This window comes from Onychomys torridus, chromosome 6 (genome assembly GCF_903995425.1).
Source record: "Onychomys torridus chromosome 6, mOncTor1.1, whole genome shotgun sequence".
Classification (NCBI taxonomy): Eukaryota; Metazoa; Chordata; class Mammalia; order Rodentia; family Cricetidae; genus Onychomys; species Onychomys torridus.
The window spans coordinates 125,223,973-125,250,036 of NC_050448.1; positions in this window are offsets into that span (position 1 = coordinate 125,223,973).

Here is a 26,064-nt window from a genome sequence, read left to right on the forward strand (position 1 = left end):
CATTCCCAGCATTGAAGTAAAGTGTAATGGAAGGAAAGGGGAAGAGAGGGAGGGAGGGAGGGAGATAGGGAGGGAGGAAGGAAGGAAGGAAGGAAGGAAGGAAGGAAGGAAGGAAGGAAGGAAGGAAGGAGAAGATAGACATCAACCAACCCTGTTTCTTTGTTTCTTTTTAAGGAGAAAATGAGAGAGACCCTTGCTCTCCTCAGAAGGGCTTGCAATCAGTGCTCTCAGATCCAAAGTGTTTCCTGGTTGGTCATAATTACACAAAGGACTTTTTGTGTTTGTTTGTTTTTCATAAAACCAACCAATAAACAAAACAAAACAAACAAACAAAAAAACAATAACAACAACCTCTGGGCTAGTTAGGAAAAGTGAAACGTGAAACAAGGCCACACAGCATCTCAAGGCTAGACTGACTGCTAACACTCGCTCTCCCAAAAGCCTGGGGGTTGCTTGAAAGGTTTGCCGCTCTAGCCTCAGCACAGTAGCTCCTGCTGAAAAGCCTCAGCTTTGATCAAGTTCACACAAACAAAACGGGCTGTCTTCCTACCTGCTTGCATTCTCTGCGCAGGCAGCCCGATTCATTTTCTCTAGATCTGCTTCACAGTCAGTCCCGGGGCATTAGCAAACTCCAAAGGTGTCCCAGGCATATGGCAAACCCCATGCTTTCCGCGCGGGCTTTGGCTTTGAGTGCCTCTGATGATTCTTTTGGCTTTGAGTGCCTCTGATGATTCTATGTCACATGGAAACCCAGCTGGTGATTCCCTGAGCCCGGCAGTCCTCTGCTTTTCTCCAAATGACCCAGGAGTGGATTTTCCTGTTTAAGGATTACCCTCTCCTACAAAGGCTCAGCTTCTGTCGTCCTGACCCTCTGGTCACCTCAGCATCCTGGGAATGTAGCTGGAAAGACAGCTCTCATCTCCTTGTCCTGTTGCTGCATCCAGGCTGAGGCCAGGTGGGTCTACAGGAGCAGGTGAAAACGACCCATTAGTGGGAACAGAAACACATTTTTTAACTAGGCTCATATGTTTCATTCACCACTGAAGGTTTTATTTCCTCTTTGAATTGTTTTCTTTTTAACTTGTGGTTTTCCTCTTAACCCTGACGTTGGTTCATGTAATCAAAAAATTATCCATAACGGAGAGTTGAAGGGTTTTTTTTTTTTTTTTTTTTTTTTTACATTCTATCTGGGGGGAAATGCTAACAGGCTCTTTGAAGTCTAAAAACATCTGGGGTAGCCTAAATGTTTCCACACAGTGTAACTGAATAACGACTTATCTTTCTCCATCCACATCCCTTTTTATTCTCACTGTGTCTCTGAAGGCACATTCTCTCTGCCAGGAACATTCTCTGCCCTTTCTTTTGCTAAATTCCTTCAAGAACCTAGCAAAAGAGATGCCTAGAAGTTGACTGAGTTCTTGCTTATAAGTGTCACATAGTGCTGTATACTTTTAAAATGTGAACTTTACAGCAATTGTAATTAATCATTAAGGGTGTAATAATTAAGAAAACTCAATCTTACCCCTTTGGTCAGGCTTAAGCTGGCTGGTATTATGATATATGATGTCAAAATTTCTTCATAGGTGTTATCAATCAGCACAATTCCTGGCCCATAGTGGCAGCATTTGATAATCATTTAGTGGTATAAAAGCTGGTAAGAGGGCCAGGGAGATGGATTAGTGGGTAAGGTGCTGGCTGGTAAAGTGTGAGGACCTGAGTTTGATACCTAGCACTCCCATCCAAACAAAGCTAGAATGGTGTCCACTGGTTTAAAAAAAAAAAAATGTATTCTGGAGTTAAGGCTGGCTGATCAGACAGTTTAGTCAAATCAGCGAATTCTGGGTAAAACTGAGAGACATTTTCTCAAAAAAAAAAAAAAAAAAAAGGCAAATAGAGTTCTGAGACCAAAACCTAGAGTATACCCCTGGCCTCCATACCCATGCCCACACACACATGTACACATGCAGCTTTGCAAAACATACACACAGACCATACAACACACTCACACACAAACACACACACACTGAAAGACACATACACACACAGAAAGACACACACAAAGACACATAAACATACACACACAGACAAGACACACACACAACACACAGACACACAACATACACACATACATAGACACACACACAGCACACAGACACACAAACATACACACACAACACACACAGACATACAAACATACATACACAGGCAAGACACACACACACACACACAAGCTGACTGGGTTGATGAATGGATGACGAAAGCCCTCAAGAACCTTGTGATTTCTACTTTTGGCAGGCATATGGATTCATTTAATACATATACTGTTTCAAAGGATCAGCTGCTCAGTTTTACTGTTTAACAATTTTATAATACAAATTCTTATAATAATATTGTCATTCTGATTTAGAAAACAATGGCATTTTAGCAATCTTACTTTAAAATATTAATCCAATAGTTTCAATTGACTTATAGCTTGGCCCTTGCAGAAACTCCTTGAGGATTACAAACTCCCCTTTCTTTCTTTTTCTTTCTTTTTTTTTTTTTTTTTTTTTTTCCGAGACAGGGTTTCTCTGTGTAGCTTTGCGCCTTTCCTGGATCTCGCTCTGTAGACCAGGCTGGCCTCAAACTCATGGAGATCTGCCTGCCTCTGCCTCCTGAGTGCTGGGATTAAAGGCACCACTGCCCAGTTCCCCTTTCCTCTTTTGAGTTATTTCACCCCCAGTAGGGGAATCTTGTTCCTCCAGTTTCTTTCTTTCAAATGTTTCATACTGTTACCTAGGTCAATCTCAAAGTCATGTTTCAGGACCTCTGGGCCAGCAGAAAAGAGGGAAAATGCAGAGAATGGAGGTGCTAGTGAGAGTTAGAAGTGCCTCAGGACTGGAACAGAGTGGAAAGTGCATGGAGGTGGCTTGTAGACCTGAGCAGACGCTCCTCTGGAAGGGGCTGGAAGTTGTCTGGGTACTGTCAGCCTGCAAGTTGTTAACACATGTCTCATATTCACTTTGCCTCAAGCTTCCCTGTCTAAAGCTCCAGGCCTGAGGAGCTTCTTCAACAAGCCCTTCCCCTTCCCCTCTTCAGCATGTCTCTGTTCTGAATCTGAACAAGAAAGTGCTTGCTCTTTCTAAAGGGTATCCTGGGGCCTGGGGATTCTCTAACTCTAGAATCTAAATCTCCAGCATGAGACTCTGCTCACTGCCTACTCTTCCTTTGGATTTGAATCCCGTCTACTTTATATTTGTGAGGATAACATAAGGCATTGAAAGCCTGGGTGAGTGAGCCTATCTAAATCTACCACTCTTCCATTCTTCTTACGCTCATTGATGAATAAATACATCCTAAAAATACTATTGCCTAGAAATGTTTCAAGCCAGCTACACTATCACATTCAAAGGTCAAAACCCAGTTATTAATAAAGTGCCAGAGCTACTGGTGAAGATGGGCTTCTGTAATTAGGTGATCTAAATAGGAGCAATTACATGTAAACGATCTTCTCTTTTCTAGGTTTGGAAAGTAAGACTCAAAAGTTATATGGCTGTAGTTCAACCTAGAACTGAGTAAAATCTCTGTCTCTTTCCAAAATGATTTTTTAAAAGAAATTCATTGGTTTGTTGGGAATTTTAGGTTCTTTTTCAGGCTTCCCAGGAAAATAGTGAAAGAGATGTGAGTGTTTAGCTTTTCAGAAAGTTTTAAACTTTAGATCTCTGTTTAAAAACTGCACATGTGAATGAAATTTGCATATAATTTCATGGGTTTTATAAAGTGCCTTAAGCCAATTTATGGATCTTTGGCTTAATAACCCCTGCAGTATGGCATTATGAGCCCCATGACACAGAATACCTTCACAGGACAGAGCTGGCTTGGGACTCCCAGGTCAGATGAAAGCCAGCTTAGATTGGCTATAGAGGGAAACCCACAATTTCTCATCAGCAGCACTGCTGATATTCTAAGGCATATCATTCTTTGTAGTTGCTTCTGTCCTGTGCATTGTGGGAAGCTTCCCACGAGCATCTGCCCTCTCCATTCACCAAGACCATCACTTATTCCCTCCCTTGCCATTCCCATTCCCAAGTGTTAAGACTGCAAATGTCTCCAGAACTGTACAAAATCTCCCACATCTGAAAAGTCCAGAGATAAGCATTGCTGGATTACCATAGTGAGTGTAAATATCTTTCTTATACTATCATTATCTGAGGTTTCTAGCTATAGGAAGGTTTATATTTACTGAGCTCTGGAATCCTTAGGGCTGGTCAGAGAGAGAGACATGGATTCTTGGCAGCCGCCTGGCTAAAAAGCTGTGACTTTGTCTCTAGTGCTAAACTAGATAGAATTGAGGGTGGGTGGGTGGAGCTATGCTCACAAATGTTTCTAGTCCATAGTCACCTCTGGGACATGCTTTGGCCTTATCACATTCCTGCTTTGAAAGCCCTCACTTGTATCAAATCATGCTTTATAATTCAAGCTTGATTTAAAAAAATTAAGTCTTCCATAGCATTAGTTTTCGATTCAAGTAATAAAAGTACAAGTCAAAGGGTGTGTTTTATAACCTAGAGTCATGTCTAAGGGCCTAGAACCTTGAAGGTCCATGAAGTATGTACCATCTGACCTTGCAGAACATGGGAGCAAAGACCTACCAAAAGAGGAAGAGGCTCATTCCACCATCTTCCCTCCACCTCCCTTGGGCTCAGAAAAGCTGCAGGACTCCTCAGACTTCGCATTTACATCTTAGCTGAAACCCAGCTCCACAATTTCTTCCTTCTTGCTCTCCTAAGCTTTCATTTCCTTTCTCCTTTCCTCCTTTCTCTACTTTTTCCTTCTTCTCCTTCCCCATTTCTACTTCTATGCTTTCCTCTTCCTGTTAGTCCTTCATTTATTATTTAAAGTAATACATAAAAATAAAATATAATAATTAAGTCCCCAAAGCCTCCCTACTTCCCATAAGACCAAGCTAAGATCATCAAAGCTATCTTATGTGCGCATTTGTTTTCTCATCCATTTACTTCCCACTTGAGAGCCTTCTCTCTGTAACAACTGCCCACCTAACTTACCTATTTCTAGCTTCATTTTTTATCATACCGGTTTACAAAAGTTTTAATAATAAGCTTAGGTTGTAATCTATGTTTTGCAAATATCTTTTCCCCAGTATAACTTGTTTACACTTTTTGAATAATGATGATAAGTCATAGATTGCTTACCTACTATGCACAAAGAAAGCCTTGAGTTCAGTCTCTGGAACCACAGAACACCAGGCACAATGATGCATGCCTATAACCTAAAGACTAGAAAGTAGAGGTAGGGGGGATCAGGAGTTCAAGATCAGCCTTGGCTAAAATCCAGAGTTCAAGGTCAAACTGTGCCTTATGGTACAACTCCTTTCCCTTGAGTGGATGACTTTAATTTTTTTAGACTGTTACTTAACTCCTCAGAAAATCCAACATTTTCATTAAAACTTTTCTCATCTAATATGTTTTCTCTTGGTTACTGAAAATTGTAGGATATTTCAGTAATGTTTTGCTTCGCCAGTTTTTTTCTCCTTTTTTATGAAAATGTATTTTTGTGAGTGTTTATGTGTGTGTGTGTGTGTGTGTGTGTGTGTGTGTGTGTGTGTATGTGTATCTATGTGAGTATACATTCTCTTTCTCTCTGTATGACACATATATACTGATGCCCAAAGCTAGAAAAGGCATCTGATAGCTTTGAGCTGGAGTTACAGATAGTTGTGAGCCACTGGATGTAGGCACTGGGAATCAAACCGGTTCTCCGGGAGAATATCAAGTACTCTTAAGAAATGATCTGGCTCTCCAGCACCCTTCCTGGGTATTTCTAACCTTCTTTTGTGCCCAGACCCAACAACTAGTGAATATAGAAGGTTTCTAGTCTGTTTAGGAGTTAGAAACAAATATATTCTGAAGAGCAAATGTGCATGAAGAGGAAGGCTGCAGGCTCTGGTTCACACAGCCACATGGCATCTCTTGAGCTTTTACATTTTGGAGGCTAGACCAGATGCACAAGGTAAAAATTAGTCTCTTTGGCAGAATGAGACTAATGAGGAAGTTGAAGGGTCCTTATTCTTTTTTCTGGGAACAAATGAACTATATTTATCTCCCCCATGTTGCCAGCATTCTAATAATTTAAAATTGATTAGAGTTAAATAATAAAATCCCCAAGTAATCCAAGTCCCCAGGAAACCAGGCCTCTGCTTGTTTGCTGCTCAGTGCCAAGTCTGAGAGAAGTCTGTTTAAATTAATTTACACCTTGGGAATAAGAGCCTTACTTGAGGCTTGGAGAATTACACTTACACAAAACTGGAGACTCAACTTACCCCATCCATGTTAGATGGGGCAATATTGTCTAATCTCAAGAAGACAGAGAAGATGGGTTTCAACTACTGTTCACTGCAGGAGTGCAGGCATTTGGCATTGGGAAGTCTGTGAGTTCTCTCCAAATCTCTCTCTCTCTCTCTCTCTCTCTCTCTCTCTCTCTCTCTCTCTCTCTCTCTCATATATATATATATATATGACCAGGACCCTTTAATTGACTTGATAAAATGTATTCGAATATAGACAACCAGATGTCCCCTTCAAAATCAGTCTAAGAATGTATCAGGGCAATGATTTCAGAGACTGATAAAGAGGCAGCTAGTGTACTTTCTTTGTTTAGTTTGGCTATAATATGGGATGAACACTGAACTTAGTCATTTGTTTAAAAGAGTAGCATGGGAGGTTGTTCACAGGAAGTGAAGCAGGGTTAAAAATAGTAGATTATTGGAATAAGCAAGATTTAATACTGGAAGAACTCAGGGATGTCTCGGTTCACAGCTGGGCTCTAACATCCCCAATTGAGTCTCTTGTGGCAACTTGTTCTCTGAAAAGTCTGTTCCATTCACTTTAAAGCCAGTGAATGGATTGTTTGATGTCTAGTGTTGTTATGTGAATAAGAAATACACTCATGTAAGGTGTGACACTAAGTGAATTCTCAAAATGGTCGCCTTATTTTTATTAAATTGTTGGGTTTATTTTTATGATGTTTTCTTCATTGAACAAACCTACAACTATCAAATCTTCTTTGCCTAATCACAGAAGTGGGGTAATTTTCTATTGAACTTCCAGACCTTCTTAAAGCTGGGAGAAGATTACATCGCTCTTTAAAACACAAAACAATTACTTTATTTTTTTTCTCATTCTTACTAATCTCTGTAGGAAATGTTACTAAGATTGTGCACTGAGGAAAGAAAAAAAATGTGTGTGTGTGTGTGTGTGTGTGTGTGTGTGTGTGTGTTTTAATATTCTTTAGGTTACAGAAATGAGGGATGATTGCTTAATTGCCCAATCTTAGAGAATTAGCTGGCATATCGTGCAATCAATCATTTAACCAACATTTACTGAGTGAAGCAAAATACTACAGCAAAACCTGAAGCCTCTTTCCGGCTGGACTGCGCTGAATCTAGCTGATTCTGGAGTGTGTCATGTGCTGCTCTTGCAATGAAACCTCAGGCTTCGTTCCTCTCCTTCCCCACCATGTGTGTGGGCGTTTCTATGTGTGAGCAAACATACGTGTGTAGGTGCATGTGTCCATCTGTATTCCTGTGGGGGGGGGGGGTCAGAGATTAATACTGGTATACTTTCTTAAAAATATTCTACCATATATAATGAGGAAAGGTCACTAACTTTGGCCCATCTAGTTTTCTGGCTTGCCCAATGAATCCTCTGTCTCTAACTTTCCAGAGCAAGACTTATAGGCAATTGCCACTCTGTCCGGCATGGAAAGTGGGTGTGGGGGATGAACTCAGGGTCTCATGCTTGAGCTGTACATGCTTTATCCAATGAACCATTTTCCCACACCTATTTCACTATTTGAGCCAGATTTTTCGTGTATGTACTACACAAACAACAATTGTAATCATAATATTAACTGGTTATATGAGAAGGCATAACATTCCAATGAAGAGAACTAAAACACAATTGTTTTCCTAGTGTAATTCAAGTGTAATTGGATGTGTACTCTAATAAACATATGTAACTATGGAGAATGTAAAATCTTACAAGGCAGAATTAGAAACTGAGTAATTGGGTGTAAAAGAATGGCAATTCATTGAGCAAAAAGCAGGAAGATTATTAAGAGAGAGAATCTCTCCCTGCAGCCAAGGGTGGCCATGAACTCAAGGCTGTCTTCCAGTGCCAGGCTCCTGAGAGCTGAGATTACAGATGTGAGCCACCACACCCATTGGCAATACACTTGAGCACACTAAGGCAATGAATAAGTTCGTGAAGTAGCAAATTATTCAATGTGGCTTAACAAGCAGCACAAATCCATCTTTTAAAGTATACTATATGTAATGATGACCTTGAGAATTTCATAAGAATAACAGACTCTAGATATTTCTTCAGATGATGGTCGTTTTTCTATAAAAAGGAATAATGGTGGCACAGCTTAAAAATACTTATTTTAAAAACATTTGTTTTGGTTGTGGGTGAAATTCTGCCTTCACTTTGAAATGGATGAACCTCAGCAAATACAGATTATCAATCAGAGACATTTGAGCTTGGAGTTAACTAATTCTCTCTGGGGTAGGATTTCAGACTGCAAAAAGGAGCATGTGGAAAAGATGTTAAAAACACAGAAGACGCTGGGCAGTGGTGGCACAAACCTTTAATCCCAGCACTTGGGAGGCAGAGGCAGATGGATCTCTGTGAGTTCGAGGCCAGCCTGGTCTCCAAATCGAGTTCCAAGAAAGGCTCAAAGCTACACAGAGAAACCCTGTCTCGAAAACAAAACAAAACAAAAACAAAAACAAAAACAGAAGACAAAAACTTGTTGGCTTGTTGGTTAGAAAGTGAGGGAGAATTCTGCTTTGAGAAGAACTTAGTTTTCCTTTGAGTTGCTATCTTCAAGCAAGTAGAGTCCTGATTGTAGCTACCCACCTTACTTTTCTTCAATACATTAAATTTTCCAATGCTAGGCTTGAAGATAGTCAAGTGCTTTGCCATTGAACTACATCGCCAGTCAGCCAGCCATTTATGCATATCTAAATTAGCATTTAGTCTAATAAGAAAATAATTGACTGGAATTATAGTAATCATGTATATTAATTAAGGCCAGAAATATGCTTTATGTTATTAGAAAATGTGTTCATTCCTTCCCTAGACAGGACCCATCATCATATTGAATAATTTGAAGTCTCATACTGCTCATAGCATGCAAACAGAAGTTGAATTAGCCATAGCTAAACCCTGTTTCTTTCTTTTTTTAGCTTAAGACACCTGACTCATATTTCTTCCTTTCTACCACTCACTGTTCCAACCTCTTCAAAGTTGTTCTCACATGCATAGAGCTCTTGGCTTTGTTTACAGTGATGCCCTCATATTTCTGTGAGTCACTCCCTTTGAAGGTTCTGATAAAGTTGCAAGTGGTGACACATATAGAGCCATTACTAACATTTAAATTTAATGAGTCTACAACTTTCTTTTATGTAGCCTACTTGGGATATGTCAAGGGCTGATCTAAAATAGGGTGGGGTGGAATTCTTGTGTTCTTACTTGTTAAGGAAGGGGTAGAATTTCGGAATCTGAATAAGATTCTAATGCAGATTTTAACTGAGATTATAATGATACACACAGCTTGCTCCACTCTACCATTGCTGCTGGTCCTGGTAATCATTCCATGGGACTGGCATCAACAAAATGCTGGGGTCTTCTGCTGCAATGCCTCTACTAGTCTCTCTTCATGGTGCAAGCCTCAACTTCTCTGAGTATTAATGTAATTCTTGCCTGTATATATGTGAATATAGTTATTGTACTTATTGTTTGTATTTTATCTGTTATTTAAAAATTTACTTTTTATTTAAACAAAAAGGGGGAAATGTTGTATGATAGTGTTTGTGTTCTGACAAATAAAGCTTACCTGGAAATCAGAGGGCAGAGCTAGCCACTAGTTAACCATAAAAGCTGGATAGTGGTGGTTTATGCCTTTAATCCTAGCACTCAAGAGTCGAAGACAGGAAGTTATAAGGTGAGGTGGAGACAAGATCTCAGCCCTTTTGGTCTGAGGGCCTGGAGAGGTAAGAAGTCACTGGTGGCTGCTCCTCTGCTTCTCTGATCTTTCAGACTATTACCCTGATATCTGACTCCTGGTTTTTACTGATAAGACTAGGTTCACACCTTACCTGGGCCATCAATATCCACTGAAGCTGCACCTTCAACCACTGGGCTCTCTCAGCCTCTCCAAATGTCAAACTTTACCTGCTCTCCATAAACCCCTGTGCCTTCAAAACCAGTATCACCTTGGTGACACTGCCATCATGAGGTGCTACCTTGGCTATCTCTGGAACACAGCTTATGTGTCCTGATCCTAAGAAAATATTTCTCAGATTTACCTCAATGATGCTGGTCTCTTCTTATTTTTTTTTTATGTTGTTGTTTTGGTTTTTGATTTGTTTGTCTGTTTGTTTGGTTGGTTGGTTTTTCAAGACAGGGTTTCTCTGTGTAGCTTTGTACCTTTCCTGGATCTCGCTCTGTAGACCAGGCTGGTCTCGAACTCACAAAGATCTGCCTGCCTCTGCTTCCCAAGTGCTGAGATTAAAGGTGTGCACCACCACTACCCAGTGGTGGTCTCTTCTTAATAATTACCAATTTCTTCAATCCAACTAGCCACCATTAATAGTCCCAGTAATTCAAAGGTTTCCTTCTGTGTTGCCAGTTTCTTATTAATTACTCCTGACTCTTAGCCCCAGCTGACCAGAACAACAGAATGTCAATTCGAAATATCAAACAGCCCTGTTAGAGGCTTTAAACATTCCTCTGAAACTTCATAAGCCAGGCTTCCATCCTGTGCTTTGCTTTCAATAGTCTTATTTTCCAAGCTCCTATAGAACAGCTCATTTAGCTCTCAACACTCAATGGCCTTTCTATCCCAAACTTCCAAAGTCCTTCTATAGTGCTCTGAAAAACAATGTGCTCACGTCTATCATTATAATACCCCATTCCTGGTATCAACTTGCCTTAGTTAAAGTTATTGTTGCTGTGATAAAGCACCATGACCAAAAAGAAAGTTTGGGAGGAAAGGGTTTATTTGGCTTACACTCCTGCATTGGTGTTCATCTTTGAAGGAACTCAGGACAGGATCTCCAACAGAGAAGAATCTAGAGGCAGGAGCTGATGCAAAGGCCATGGGGGGGGTGCTGTTTATTGGCTTGTTCATTTTTCTTTTTTATGGAACCCAGGACTAGCAGCCCAGGGATGGAACTACCCACAATGGACTAGGCCCTCCCTCACCAGTCACTAATTAAGAAAATGCTGAAGACAACATTCACACAGCTCACTGGATGTAGAGAGGTATAGCTGGCACCTTGTCACTACATTCTAGTCTCTTTGGCCCAAGAAGGTACTATGCATGCTACAAAATGGAAAACCTGGATACCAACTCAGCCACAAAAACCATGATCTGCACTCTGTCCTGCCTGCAAGATCTGTTGGGGTAATAGTGGCACAGAACTTGTGGGAATGGCCAATCAATGTTTGGTTTAACTTGAGGCCTACACCACAAATGGGAGCCTAGGCCTTACATGGCCTACAATTCAGAGACTGGATAGCCCAGAGAACTAGAGTATAACCCAACTTTACTGTCGGGGGGGGGGCGCAAAAAATCAATTAAATGATTCCTAAGATATTCTGCTAAATATATAGATCGGTGCCTTGTCCAGTCATTATCAGAGAGGCTTCCTCTGGCAGGTACAGAGACACACAGCCAGACATTTTGCAGAGATAGAGTCTAAATTGAAGGTCTCTATCCTCAGCACTCAGGGAACCCCACAGAAGAGGGAGAGAAAAGTTTATAGGAATCAGAGGGGATGGAGAACACCAGGAAAACATGACCCACCAAATCAACCAAGCAGGGTTCACAAGGGCTTACAGAGACTGAAGTATCAAGCACAGGGCCTGCATGGGTCTATATCAGGTTCTCTGTATCTATGGTATGGCTGCCAGCTTGGTGTTTTGCGGGGACTTCTAACAGGGGGAGCAGGTGTATCTCTGTTTGTCTGCTCTTGAGACTCTATTCCTCCTATTAAGTTTGCTTACCTACCCTTGATATGAGGGCTTTTGCCTCTTCTTTTATATCTTGTTTTGTCCTCTTTGACTGTCATCTCTTGGAGGCCTGCTCTTTTCTGAAGAGGAAATGGAGGAAGAGTAGATCTGGGGAGATGGGAGGTAGAAGGGCAGTTGGGAAGAGTGGAGGGAGGAGAAACTGTGGCTGGGATGTACTGTATGAGAGGAGAATCTATTTTCAATAAAAAAGGAAGAAAGAACAAAAATATCTTAGAGTTGGATCTTATGGAGGCATTTTCTCATTGAGCTGTCCCCCTTTAGAAAAACTCTAGTTTGTGTGCCAAGTTGACAGAAGACTAGCCAACACACTAACCCTCTGAAACCGTAAGTTCGATGAAATGCTGTCTTTCATATGTTGCCTTGGTCATGGTATTTTATGACAGCAGCAGAAACGAAATTCAGACCCTCACAAACTATCATGTGTACTATGTGTTATAGAGTATTGTCCTCTCCGCACATCTATGTCTCAGAAGCATGGCTTCTTGTTGAGATACCGGATGCCAGTCAAGTTGAATATCAAGTTAGTTGTTGACATTCCGTCAGAAGGGGGAAAAGATGGAGAAGATTATTGGGCCCTTTACTGAGATTCCATCCCATCAGTGCACACCTCCTAACCTCCTAGGAAGCTGTATAATTCTGCATTTACAGCTCCACGGTGCTACAGTATAACTATACAAGACTGACTGTAGTGGGCTCTCCATCAGTGAAGCTATGGAGAAGCCATTATCCATGATTGGATGAGACTTTTTAGTGGCTAACCTGCTTTGCAGTTATCCACTTGCTGTAAACTCCCCATTGGTATTCTGCAAATGACCTCAAGTAACTTATTGGTTCCCCAAGTTGGGTTCTTTTGGAATGGTACTTCGATTTGTCTGGGATAAGGAAGGAGTAGATGTTTATTTTCATCTTCTCAGGCAGAGAGTCTGTGCAACAGTATGGAATACTGTTTTAGAAAACATTTTACTGACCTGTTTTCCCAATACAATCCTTGTGTGCAGAGCACAATTGAAACATGATTATAGATAGTATGATGATAATTTAACTGTGTTATCTTTTTAGATATTACTATATGTAATTCCTTTATTTGTAAGAAAATTATTATATTATACCATAAAACATTTTGAGGTTACTATTAAAATGCAGAATATCATAAGTCATGATCATGGAAATAATAATAAAGTGAGTACCTTTTAAAACTAGTTTTCTTGCTGATTGCTTTCCTAAGTCTTATGATGTTAGACTCTGAGATAACTGATAAGTTGACTGGATTCCATCCAAGCTATTTTTTTTTCTCCACTTCTCTCTCTTCAAACACTTGCCAAGCAGACATGGTCAAAGATTAGGCAGCAGAGTTTATCTCTTGTGTTCTGGCCTCTTTCATATATTATATCTTAAGGATATATAATATCCTTAGAAGAAACAGGGAATGCGATTCGACTCAGTGTAAATGTAATTCTGGTTTGTAGAATTCAGTATGAGCAACAATAAATACAATAAAAGCAGATCAAATTCTAAGGCATATTTTAGTAATGTTAATTTTGTTCTTTCTGGATCTCATAGGCTAGCTCCAGGGAGAGAGCTGAGTTGTCAACTAATCTACACAAAAGGCAGTACAAGGCAAACAAAACAGCAGGAGAAACTTCCCAACATGTCTGTACTGCCCTGTATGTGCTGCTTCGTAATTAAAAAGCAGAATGATGTGTGTGTCTCCCTGTGATTACCAAGTTTTATTTTTCTCAGAAGCCAGTTACAAGGCATATCTCCTCCAGGAAGATGACTCTTTCCAGTAGAGGCAAGCCATTGAGGCAGCTAGTGAAAGAAAGCCTTTGGCCTGAAGCCTAGGGCTATTGGTAAACCACAATTTCTTGTACTTCCCCTATAATTTAAATTAAGTAGCAACTAGACTTATAAACTCATGTTATGACCTAAACTTTATGATTCTTTTATATCTCTTGGGTTCTGATCACAACGAAACTTTCTCCTTTTGAAGCAATTTAATACAAACATTCCTTTGGCAGACTATAAAGTATGATTTTTTTCAGTCGACCTTTTATAGGTGTGTTGGGTGCATATTGTATGCCCAGTTGGAAGGGAGGAAGAAAAGAAGAAACAATTGCAGTGTAAGCGTGGAAACATATGTGTTATGCACTTATGAAACAGATTTGCAAATGAAAAAATGCTAAAAGATCTTAGCTCCAGTTTTTGATTTTCTCTGCAGAAGGCAGATGAACAGAGTTTTGGCTGAACATTTAAGCCTGTTAAAGACTAAAAAGCTCAACATTTAGAAATTTCCTTGCTCTCAAAGTCATTTCATATACGCTCTCTTTCCCAGCCCCAACAAGACTGTTTCTCTTCATAACTGGAGAATGTCGCTTGCACCTGTGAATCTATTTCTAAGCTATAACTCCAGAACATTTGAGCTGAGTAAAGAAACAAGAAAATAAAGTTTTCACTTTACTGTTTTATTATTATAGGTAACTTGAAAATAATGCCAGAAGTTTTCAGAGAATTATGATGTTAAAAATACTAGGAAGAGCACAAGAGCAAAAGCAAGTGGTGAAAATATGCTAGCGACAGGTGTAAGATTTGGGTAGAGAGAGGATAGAGTTAGGAACAAATATATGAGTTCCATATTTAGCATATAAACTCTTCAACATGCATTAATATTAAAATTCTGAGAAACTTAGGTGCATGCTTTGAATCTGGCCACTCCCAATTCTACAGAAAGAATTAAATTATCAGTCATTTCAATTCTCTCACCAAATCTTTTTCTCATGATTTTTTTTCCCCCAGAAAGATCAGAATATAAGAAAACAGGGTGTTTTTTCTTGTGATAATAAATTTCTCTGGAATTAAAATTTGGAGACAAAGATAACACTGATGGTCATAATAGGTATCAACACTTAGCTAGTCCAGGGACTTCAGAGGGGTTTTAAGGGAGGTATTAACTACTATTAAAACCAGCGAAGTTTAAAGGGAGACACTTATTCTTCCACAGAACAGTAGCATACAACCAAGTGAAAAAGGGTGAGGTAGGGGCTGGAGAGTTGACTCAGTAGTTAAGAGCACTTGCTGCTTCTGGGGAAGACCTGGGTTCAGTTCTCAGTCCTGATATGGTGGCTCACAACTATCCATTGAAGATGTAACCGTCTTGTGTTTCTTATTTAACAAGACGGTTATATCTCTAATTCATAAATCTTGTTTTAGGAGACTTGTGCTCTCTTACGGCCACCATGGCCACTGCATCACATGATATACAAATGTACAGGCAATAAAGCATTCATACACAGGTAAGGAACAAATCTTTACTCCCAAATGCTGAGGTATATCAGATTGTAGACATATTGACTTGAATATGTCAATTATATCAAAGCATGTGTATCAAATCATGATGATATGTATCCTAAACTTTGGAATTTTAATTTGTGGATCATTTATCAATAAAGCTGTTATGAGAAAGAAGGACAGAGGTAAGTCAAAATTACAAACATTCAGATATAAGATGACTGAGCTATGGGGAGCCAAGGAAACGTATGGGGTGGCTGGTACAGTTAATGTGTAGTTGAAATTTGCTAAGAAGGTAGATCAGTATCTCAACACACACATCACACATACATATACACAGATATACACAAATACACACACAAATATGTGAGGTAAAGATTGCTATATGTGTATCTGTATCTATAGTCTATGTATTTATATATTAAACATAACAACACACACACACACACACACACACACACACAAAATCTTTGACATTTGAAATTTTTGTACCAATAACACTGAAATCCGAAGACATGAAATATAGAAAATCCCACAATTGACAGTCACTGGAAACTTCCTTGATGAGATGTAGGTATCCAATACCTGCATCAAAGGAAGTCTGATACAGCACAACTCTACTGAGTTCTTTTTGAGCCTAGTTTCTCAAACATCTTGTGTCCTTGTATAGTTCTGATGCTATCCATAATACCCCTTGGGCTTCCTACACTTTGAGTGATGCTCCTATGTAGTCCCATTAGGACTACAGGACCCAAGCCCAAGGCAAAACAGAAATGAGTGGGGATTATCTTGTAGAATGTCCATAATCTGGGCACCTCAGCTACAGGACAACTCGGGACTGTAGTTAACTAAGCATAGTTCATATACTAGCATTTCACAGATATTTATAAATTTTAGTAGTGCATAATTAAAAAAAAATCTCTTTCGTATTTGGCCTAGAGAAACCACCATGAGGGCCACAACAAAAATTTTTGCTTTCTCAAATTTCTGGATGAAGAAAATAGTGAAAAGGCATAAGGAGATACCAGAGTAAACAGCTTATTAACTGAGTTGAGTGATTGTTTCCCAGGGTGGTCATTGAGTTCCATCACTGGCACTCTTGATCAGTGTGATTCACTCCAGTCACTTTCCTTACTACAGTAAGCTTTCTGCTTAGTTATCTTACTGCACATCCTATCAGGAGCTATCTATTACTGTTTCCTCTTTTCCAGTCATGACATACATGGATTCTGCCCCACCACCACGTTTAAGAGAAAAAATTTCCACAGTTTCTTTCCTCAGAAGCTATCTAAATTATACTAAGTCCACACTAATTACCCTTTCCTATTTCTCTCATAATATTCCTTTCAAAAACTAATTTGTTGTATCTTTCCTAAAATGATGTTTCTTGTTGTGTTTGGGGGTAGAAAAACATGTATTGTTACAATTTTATAAAAAAAAAAAATAGGTTGAAAAATATCCACAGCTCTTGAAATTGATTCACAAGAAAAATGTCTACTCTTTTCTCCTACATGTTACACTAGAAAGAAATATCTTAGTGCTGGAATTCAATTTGTGAACAAAATGGGAAAGCAAAATACAATAGAAAAATAACAGCTGGTAGACATTTTCCCCCTCTATACACATTTCCCCCAAAAAATGCCAATTGGGGAACTGTGCAATTTCAAAAGTTGTTTTCCAGAGGGAGAAAAAGACTTTTTTATCTTCCAGGCTGTTACAATTACCTTTAGTTTTATAGGTTACTGAAAAGTCACAAGAATTCAAATTAACAATTGGATATGAAATCAATGTATGGATCGTGCTTCTGGAAGTGTGGTCCATGGTGCACCTCTCATGACCTGTGGAGCTTGTTTTGCTCCTAACATGCTCTGGAAGATTTCAGCAAAGTATGCACCATGTTCAGGTGGAGGACATATCTGAACAAATGAACATCTGAAGAAGTGGCTGTGTGCCCTTCATGGAGTTTGAGAAACACAGACGTGCTGCACCAAGTTTAGCACTTGCCTATATCTCACTCATATTGATGTCTAATTGGCTAGTACCCAATCCAACATTTTAAAGATATCTAATAGATTGATAATTTATATGGCATAAGGTAGTGTTTCAATTTTGTTGGGGTGGCCATTTTATCACACATGGTTCCTTTTCTTTCATCTGATATCTGAAAGTCAGAAGAAAAACAAATAAATAGGATTTAGAGAGAGATTTCCACAGAAAGGTGACTTTCTCCAGGAAATAGGTAGGAGATAAAGGGATATCTTCCTAGTTTTGTTCTAATTGCCATATTTGTGGTATTTTTGGTTAGATCTGTTTTTATAATTTTTATAGTAGTGGTTAAAGTCATTTTAGTGTGTTATCTGCTAACCAATTAAATACAAGTTTATTCCAGAAAATTCCAAACAGATGAAAATCAATGAGAGTTAAAAGTATTTTATCATTTAAAATAAAAATAAGCTTTCGTACACTTCAATTTGTATATGGTATTGTACTTAAATATCTTACAAGATCTATCTGTGTTTCTTTGGAATGTGTTTAGGCGTATGTTGTTTTTACTCCCAGGAGATAAAACTGCTAACATTTGAAACAAATCTTCACAGCTTTTTCCCTCAGTACACATCAACATTTCCACACGTGTAAGCACACTCCAATTTCACTTTAACACAATAGGTATTATCTTATTGTGTGTAACTTTTCAGAACTTGAATCTCTTAAAAATGGAGTTCCCTATGTTTTTACGTATTTTGTAGCATAATGGTTGTTGTTTGAGTTGTCTATCAACATTTCTTTAATTTATATTATTTGATTCTTAATTTCTCCTGTATAGAATAAAATCAGTAACTATATATATTCTATTTGGGCTCATAAATATTTATAAGTATTTCAAAATTAAACCATAATTTTTAAAGCTAAGAAAACTTGCACATTGCCTAGGATTATTCTCTGTGCCCTGAAATATAAAAAACAGATCTATGTATTGACTCAACTCTATCAATCTGATTTTTTATTAACTTATATATTATTTTCATACCTTTTGGGCTATTCATGCATGTTTTTGAGCCAATTTTAAAATAATGTTTTTCTTTGAGAAAATAATATTTTTATTTGGATTTTAAAATTGATTTTTTCAAATATTTTTTAATGTGCTAGGTTTCAGAAAAAAGTCTATGGGTGGTCCTTTTACTTATTATAGTTCTGTAAATTTTCACCAAAGAGATCCCTATTATATCGAAATAAAAATAAAATGGGTTTTCAATTCTTACAGCAATTTTTTTTTTCTGACTTTTTGATTTCTTGTGACTAGGGGCCAATTTGAAAAACCTCAACTGACTGGCAGATGGCAAGTTAGAACTTAGCTGTTCACATGGAAATGATCTGTAGTTTGTATAACAAAATTCATTGTTATGATGGTTATTCTACCTGGAACTATGACCAGAGTGCTTTAATGACAGAACCTATGACTATGTCTAGATTTCTCAATTTGTTTATAGTTAAATCTTCATTTTATGATTGACATGCTTGGAGAAAATAAACACTAAGTTGTTGCTGTTCCTATATTTTTGCTGAGAATTAGAAAAATGTTATTTAATTTATTTATTATGCTTGGGTGTGTCTATGTCCATAATGATGCATATTAAGGCATGAATGTGGAAGTCAGAAGACAGCTTGCAAGAGTTCTTTCCCTTCTCTCCACATGTGCATTGTGAGGATTGAACTCAAGTCCTAGTGGCAAGCACCATTTACCAATGATTTATTTTGACGTGCCAAGAATTTTAATTGGCACTGTATGATAAGATCTGTAATGGAATCTTGACAAATTACAAAGATAACTTAATCAATTAACTTATTAGTTAACTTACTCATCAAAGTTCTCTGAATATCTTCTCTGCAGCAAAAACTGTGGTATTTGCCGGAAATACAAAAGTAAACAAAATACTATTTTTGCTTTTATGAAGTTTTTAGTTCAATTTTCTGTGATATAAATTACAACTAGGGGAAACATAAAACTCTACAGAGTAGGAAATAAAAGTCCACTTATTACAAAAGTTGAATTTACAAAAGTGGGGAAACTTAATTTAGATAATTCATCAGGCAATAGTGAAAGATTTGCAAATAATACTTAAGGAAGAGGTGCAGTGAAGATATCTCAAAGAAGTGGTATGCCTGAAGACTATGGTCAAAGCTGCAGAATGTTCCAATGAGGACCATTAACTAAAGACCAGATTTTATATAGTGTGGGATGGCAGTTTGTAGCATCTCATGATATTTCAGTGTTCAAGTTGATGCATTGAGAGAAGCCAATCTCCTTTAATTTTAGAATAATTCTTGCAAATTTAATTATACTCACATTCCACATTGTATTGTAGTTTTTTCTCTCTAGGAAATCGATATAAAGCTTTAAAGAATTCACAGTGGTGCACATTACTCCAGTCTTATTCAGAGCTTTTAGAGTATTGACAACAACTTCACTATTTACAGGAATTAGCGAATTACATACAATGCTCCCACTGCATAAAGATCTTGGGAGTCAATACTAACAACCAAAACTAAGACTTTATGTGTTGGCTGCTTGTTTTTTTCCTGTGTATGGTTTAGATCCCAGATGCTTAGAAAACATGTGATCATTTTCATTGTTAAAGTCCTTCACCTGGTTTGTATGAGAATGGTATTTTTAAGAGATTATTAAACAGATTATTTTTGAATGACTTGAGATAATCACCCCCTCAGAAGATTCATATGGACAAGTTCCCTCCACTGATGAGGAAATAAGATATTAAATTATTTTAAAATACAGTTTATTTATAAACTAAAAATATTAAATGCTTGAAATACCAGCTGAAATATAAAAGGACGAGAGTGTTTTATTAATATAATGTTTATTGTATGCAGATTTTTTGCAATAACTAAGTTTTTTGAAAAATTATGCTTATTGTGTTTAATAGAGTGGTGTTTCTTTTAATATCATATTGTGGAAATATGACTATTTTTTGATCCATAGGGTACCAATGAAAATGTATCTAGAGCTCAACCTAGATTTATATGTGACAGAGATAATAAGCAGAAATATGCAGGTGGCATAAAATAAATGGACTAGATTAGAATGGAGGCCAGCTCAGTTATTTTAACTATATAATGCGAGAGTTGTTTTATTTTAACTTTTATAAGTCATCATGAACGGGAATTTAAAATTTATCTTTACTCCTTTCCCAGGTAATTAGATGTCACATAAATTATATTTTCCCTCAGATTAGCTATAAAATACCTGTTTAATATTTTTTTAAAAAGTATGGTTATGTGTCTTTCATCTAATTTTTAAGTTAGCAATCCAGGAGAATATAAAATGAGCACATAGTTGTGGTTTACATGTGTGAACCAATCCACTTCCCAAGTAGATACACAATTTATCACCTGCAGCTCCCTGTATCAAATAATGTCTGCAAAATGATCCTTGTGGTCTGCAAACAATGTTTAGCTGTCAAAGGAATTTTCTGAGCCATAGAGGACCACATCACCATGGAGCTATCTCCTGGGGTCTGGAGGCCCAGGAATGAGGGCTAGGGCCAGGAGTGCTGAAAGGCTGGTGAGCACTACAGTGCTAACTTGCTATGGTAATATGGAGCTATGACCCCAACACTGGGCAGCAGGGGCCGAAGAGGTGGAGGGGCCGATGAATCAGATTTGATTATATAGCAATATCAAGTCCACATTAGGCTAGTAGAGCCCATCTTAAAAAAATCAAAGGAGCAAATTTGAAGAAATTCAGATATAGCGTAATTTATCATTAATCGTTAGCCAACTATAAATGTTATATTAGACTATCAAAGTAGAACACTGACATTTTTAATTATCTCTGATTTGCTGTGTGTCATTATATAGGCAGGTTGTATTATTATGGTACTTCGAATTTTCAAATCACATTATCTCTATAAATAGGAATCCCCCTATAATGTTTTGAATTTTAAAATCCTAATTATTACAACTAAGAAAATAAGAGTGTGATACTTGAAGTAAAACATCCATAGCAAAGACCTGAGTCCTTCCCAGAGACAGTATATGACAACTAGAAGCAATTTTCAACCCGAGGAAAGACAACTTAATCATAACCCAATGAGAGGTGAGTAAACATATAAACAAACGCGTGTGGAATATGTACTAACTCACGGGTGTCCAAGAAAATACCTGCTGCACTTTCACCAACAGCAGAGGTAGTTTTCAATTGGCTCATTGTCTTCCTTCTGAGCAATCTGACCTCAGAGCTTCAGAGAATTATCTAGTTTTCTGGTTCATAAGAACAGAAGATAAGATTTGTGGGTAGCTATTGTTTAAATCTGGTTTTATTGTGGAATGTATTTTTTACTCCATCTATGGTTATTGCTGCCCCCCCCCATGGGGGAACTTATCCTTTTGGAGGAGGGGAGTGTAGGTGGGAGGAGGGGAAGTGGGGGGAGGGGAGAGGTGGTATCTGTGGTTGGTATGTAAAACAAATAAATTTTTTAAATAAAGAAAAGAATAGAAAGCAGATGGTTTTCTTATATTTCTCCTTAAAATGAAACTTGGGCAATCGTATTTTTTATCTCATTGCCTACAAATAACTATTTATTTTCAAATAATATTTAGCCTGCTATTCAGTTTAAAATATATGTATTCTATAGAAATATAAACTAAAAGCAAAATTACTTCACTCAAATTTAGGGGCAAAAATCTCCTGATTTTACATGTACTTACATGTTCATGTTAAAAAAAAATTCAGGCATGACAATGGTTTATAGTAAAATAATATTGTAGGCTACTAGTTAACAAAAGCCAATATTTGTTTAAAAAAACATTCCAGGACTGTTTTAATCTCCTTATACAACCTAATTAATTTCACATTTAGAAACCCTTAGGATGAAGAGACAATTATTATTCTTTCAAATTGATTACTATGGTTAATATTTATTGTCAGCTTGACTGGGATTAGAATCATCATGAAAACAGATATCTTAGCATTTGTGTTTGAGAACTTCTAGTTTAGTCTCTCTGACTGGGAAGATCAAAAATAAATACGGATGCCACCATGAATGTGGACAAAACTATTCCATGGGCTTGACTCTCAAAATGCTTATGAGGAAGAAAATGAGACTAGCAGCAGCATCCACATTTCTTTTCTGAGGGTGGACTTGATGTGACAGCTATGTGCATTCCTGCCACTCCGACTTCTCTTCCATGGGGGCCTGCGTCCTCTACCGTGAGCCAGGCCTAGCCCTCCCTTCTTCCAGTTAGACCTGTAGGTCTACCGTCCGAGCAACAAGAGCACAACCAATGTGCTGATGGAGACATTATTGCAGAGATTTAAACTACCTAATTAGTCAAGAGCAGTAACAGGTAGAGCCCAGCTTCCAACCCAGCTCCTCTTGAGTCCAAATCTCAGGTTTTGGCTGCTCTCATCTTCTATCTCACATACACTTACCTCAAGGGAGTGGAGAATGACTCAATTAGGCTCTCTTTACTCAGTCCACAGGGAACTGATCCGTGTAATAAATGCTCAATAAATATTAATTTCAAGATTATGATAATGAGGTCATGATTAACAAGTATAATCCCTCATGGATTCCAATTTTAGACACTGTGACTTACAAAATAAGCATAGAGATTTTAAGTGTAAATATTTGGCATCATTTGGCAATCGTTTTTGACGTTGTTTTTCTTGATACTGTGTACAATTGTTTTCTGTTTGTTAACAAATTAACAACATTTATGATACACCTATATTAGATTCCCAGAACTCATAAGGAAGATACAGAAAACGGATTCCCATAAGTTGTTTTCTGACTACCACTCGCATGTTATGACACATCTCTCTTTGTTACAACACACACACACACACACACACACACACACACACACACACACTAAATTTTTAAAAATGAAAAAAAAAAATCACAAAAAAACTAAGGTATACTCAGAGAAATGCCTTAGTGTTTTGCCTTGGATGATATTACACTGGACTAATTTGATAAGTCATTATTTTCTCCTTTAATGAAAGACTGGATACTTCAAGATAACAGGAAACAATTTCTAATTAATTTTGTGCCCTCTGCACATAGTGTTAACACTGGTGTTGTTGGCCTGTGCCATTTCCATAGAACATTCATTGCATGGTTGCAATTTCTCAAGATGCTCTCCCATTCACAATTCCATCAATCCCTGACCGTCTTTACTCTTCTGTGGAGCTGCACACATACAATTTTAACTATTTCTAGACATATCTACCTTACAATACTGTATTTCTGTATATTTTCAACCTTTACTAAAGCATGAAGATGACTTTTCTGCTGAAACTAAGCACTTTTCTCCCTACTTTCTATTTCTGTAACTGAAAAAAAAAATGATGACTTGGTAGTATTGTCCTATTTCCTTATGAACTTTACATATTTACCACATTTCCTTGAAGTAAGAAATCATATCTGATTTACTTGTATACTCAGCAGAAGCCCTGGTTATTAATAGATGCCTAGCAAATATGTGTGGAAGAAATCTATCTGAACTACAAAGAAGGGAAGACTGAGCCCAAGAGAAACCATCTATGATAAGGAAAGTAAGAGAAACGAATGTCAGCTTTATTGTAACAGTTCATATGAAACATATTCATGCTAGCAACCTTTATAGTCCTCTTCGATCCACGATTGCCTTTCCAATACCTTATGTGGATGTCCACCATATAGTAATTTCTGTTTTCTCATAACCACCACAATAAGTCTTCTAAGATGTGAGGGGAACAAAACTATGAGTAATTTTATTGAATACTTGGAGATGTTTGCCCTAAATGGAAGCAGAAATCTGAGTCACCTGTCATCAAGTATGCTTAAACAGCTCCAACACAAACTAATCAGTGGGATTACAGATTGTGATAATAATAAAAGACAAATTTATTTTAATAAAATTTTGTGAGCAACCAATAAGACTTACTTTGGTCTTGGCCCTACAAAGTTTTATAGAGTAGTGTCTAGTTATGATTGTGCTAAAAACAAAACAAGGTAATGCTTGCTCTTCCTGAGCTTTACTCCAATATAGGAGCATGAGTTAGAGGCAAGAGTTTTTACCATTGAAGAGTTTTTACTAGTGAAGAGTTTTGTACTACACCTTCATCAAAGGGATCTGTTAAACCTTGTCCTAATAGGACCTATTGAAGCCATCATTGGCATAACTACAATGAAGAAGCCGTGGCATAAAACATTTCAGAGTACCTAATTTAAACTCCTATGGAAGGTGATTACTTTCTAGGCAATAAAGTTTTTCTTAATCAAAGGGAATCTGACTTCTTTCAATGTTCAATTTCTGGACCTGTGGGAGCAACCCATGTCTCCCCAGGAATAGCTCTCAGTTTCAAATCTATGACCTGTGATTTGGCTTTTATGAGATACTTCTTCAGTTGCAGTATATTGACCTCTGATATTAAAAAAGTTTGAACTCCACCCTATTGAATGGGTGTCCTGCTTGAATTGGAACCTGCATATTTCCTAATATCTCTGAGGATACTCTTGGGCAGGCTGCACTCATGCTGTTTTTGGTTGCGTCTCTGATTTCTTCTATATTCTGAACAATTGCTATTGTATTTCAGGCAGAGGCAGTAGATACATGGTGTTCTTACTTTCTCCTATTTTATTTTTTAGTTCAAATAATGAATGTAGCTAATTTCCTCTCAAAATATATGTGCAAGAAACACATGTATGTAAATAGATCATAAAAGCTGGAGATTTTACACTGTTGTGGCACATAGCATAAAAATAGTAAAAGATGGAACTTGTTCACAAAGCTCACTCAGTCTTGCCTTGGATGGTCATTTAGACATTATTGTTTGTCTCTTTTGTTGGTTAAGGGGCAGCTCTTGTGGCAGAGTCACAAGCCATAGTTACCTTTCTAGAACTTTATTGGCGGGGAGAGAGAGAGAGAGAGAGAGAGAGAGAGAGAGAGAGAGAGAGAGACCCGGAGAGCAGAGTATGGAAGTAGAGAGGAAAGAGAGAACACAGAGAGGGCACCCCCACCCCCACTTTTTAGACTGGGATGCTGTCGCAGGCTGGTGACATAATCCTTACATAATTAGGGACATAATCCTTACATCTTTCTTAAAGTATTTCTGTGTTGGATAATTTTATACATCAACTAGATTGAATAATGGTATTCCATTGTTTGGTCTATAGCATTATCTGTATGGTGAAAGTATTTTATAAGGCCTCCCATGGGGAGTCAACAAAGTCTGACACATCAAGTTGAAGAAGGACCAACACCCCCCCCATCCAATATTAAGGCTGAGCAAGGTGTCCCTCCCAAATCATGCAGGTTCTCCAGCTGTCAGTCCAGCGTCAGTGAGCTCCAACTAGCTCTGGTCAGCTATCTCTGTGGGTTTCCCCATCATGGTCTTGACCCCTTTGCTCATATAATCCCTCTCTCCACTCTTCAACTGGACTCCAGGAGCTCCACCCAGTGCTTGGCTGTGGATCTCTGCATTTGCTTCCATCAGTTACTTACTGGATGAAGGTTCTGTGATGACAATTAGGGTAGTCATTGATCTGGTTACAGGGGAAAGTCAGTTCAGGGACCCTCTCCACTATTGCTTGGAGACTTGGTTCATCCTTATGGGTTCCTGGGAATTTCCCTAGCACCAGGTTTCTCTGTAACCCCATAATGGCTCCCTTTATCAAGA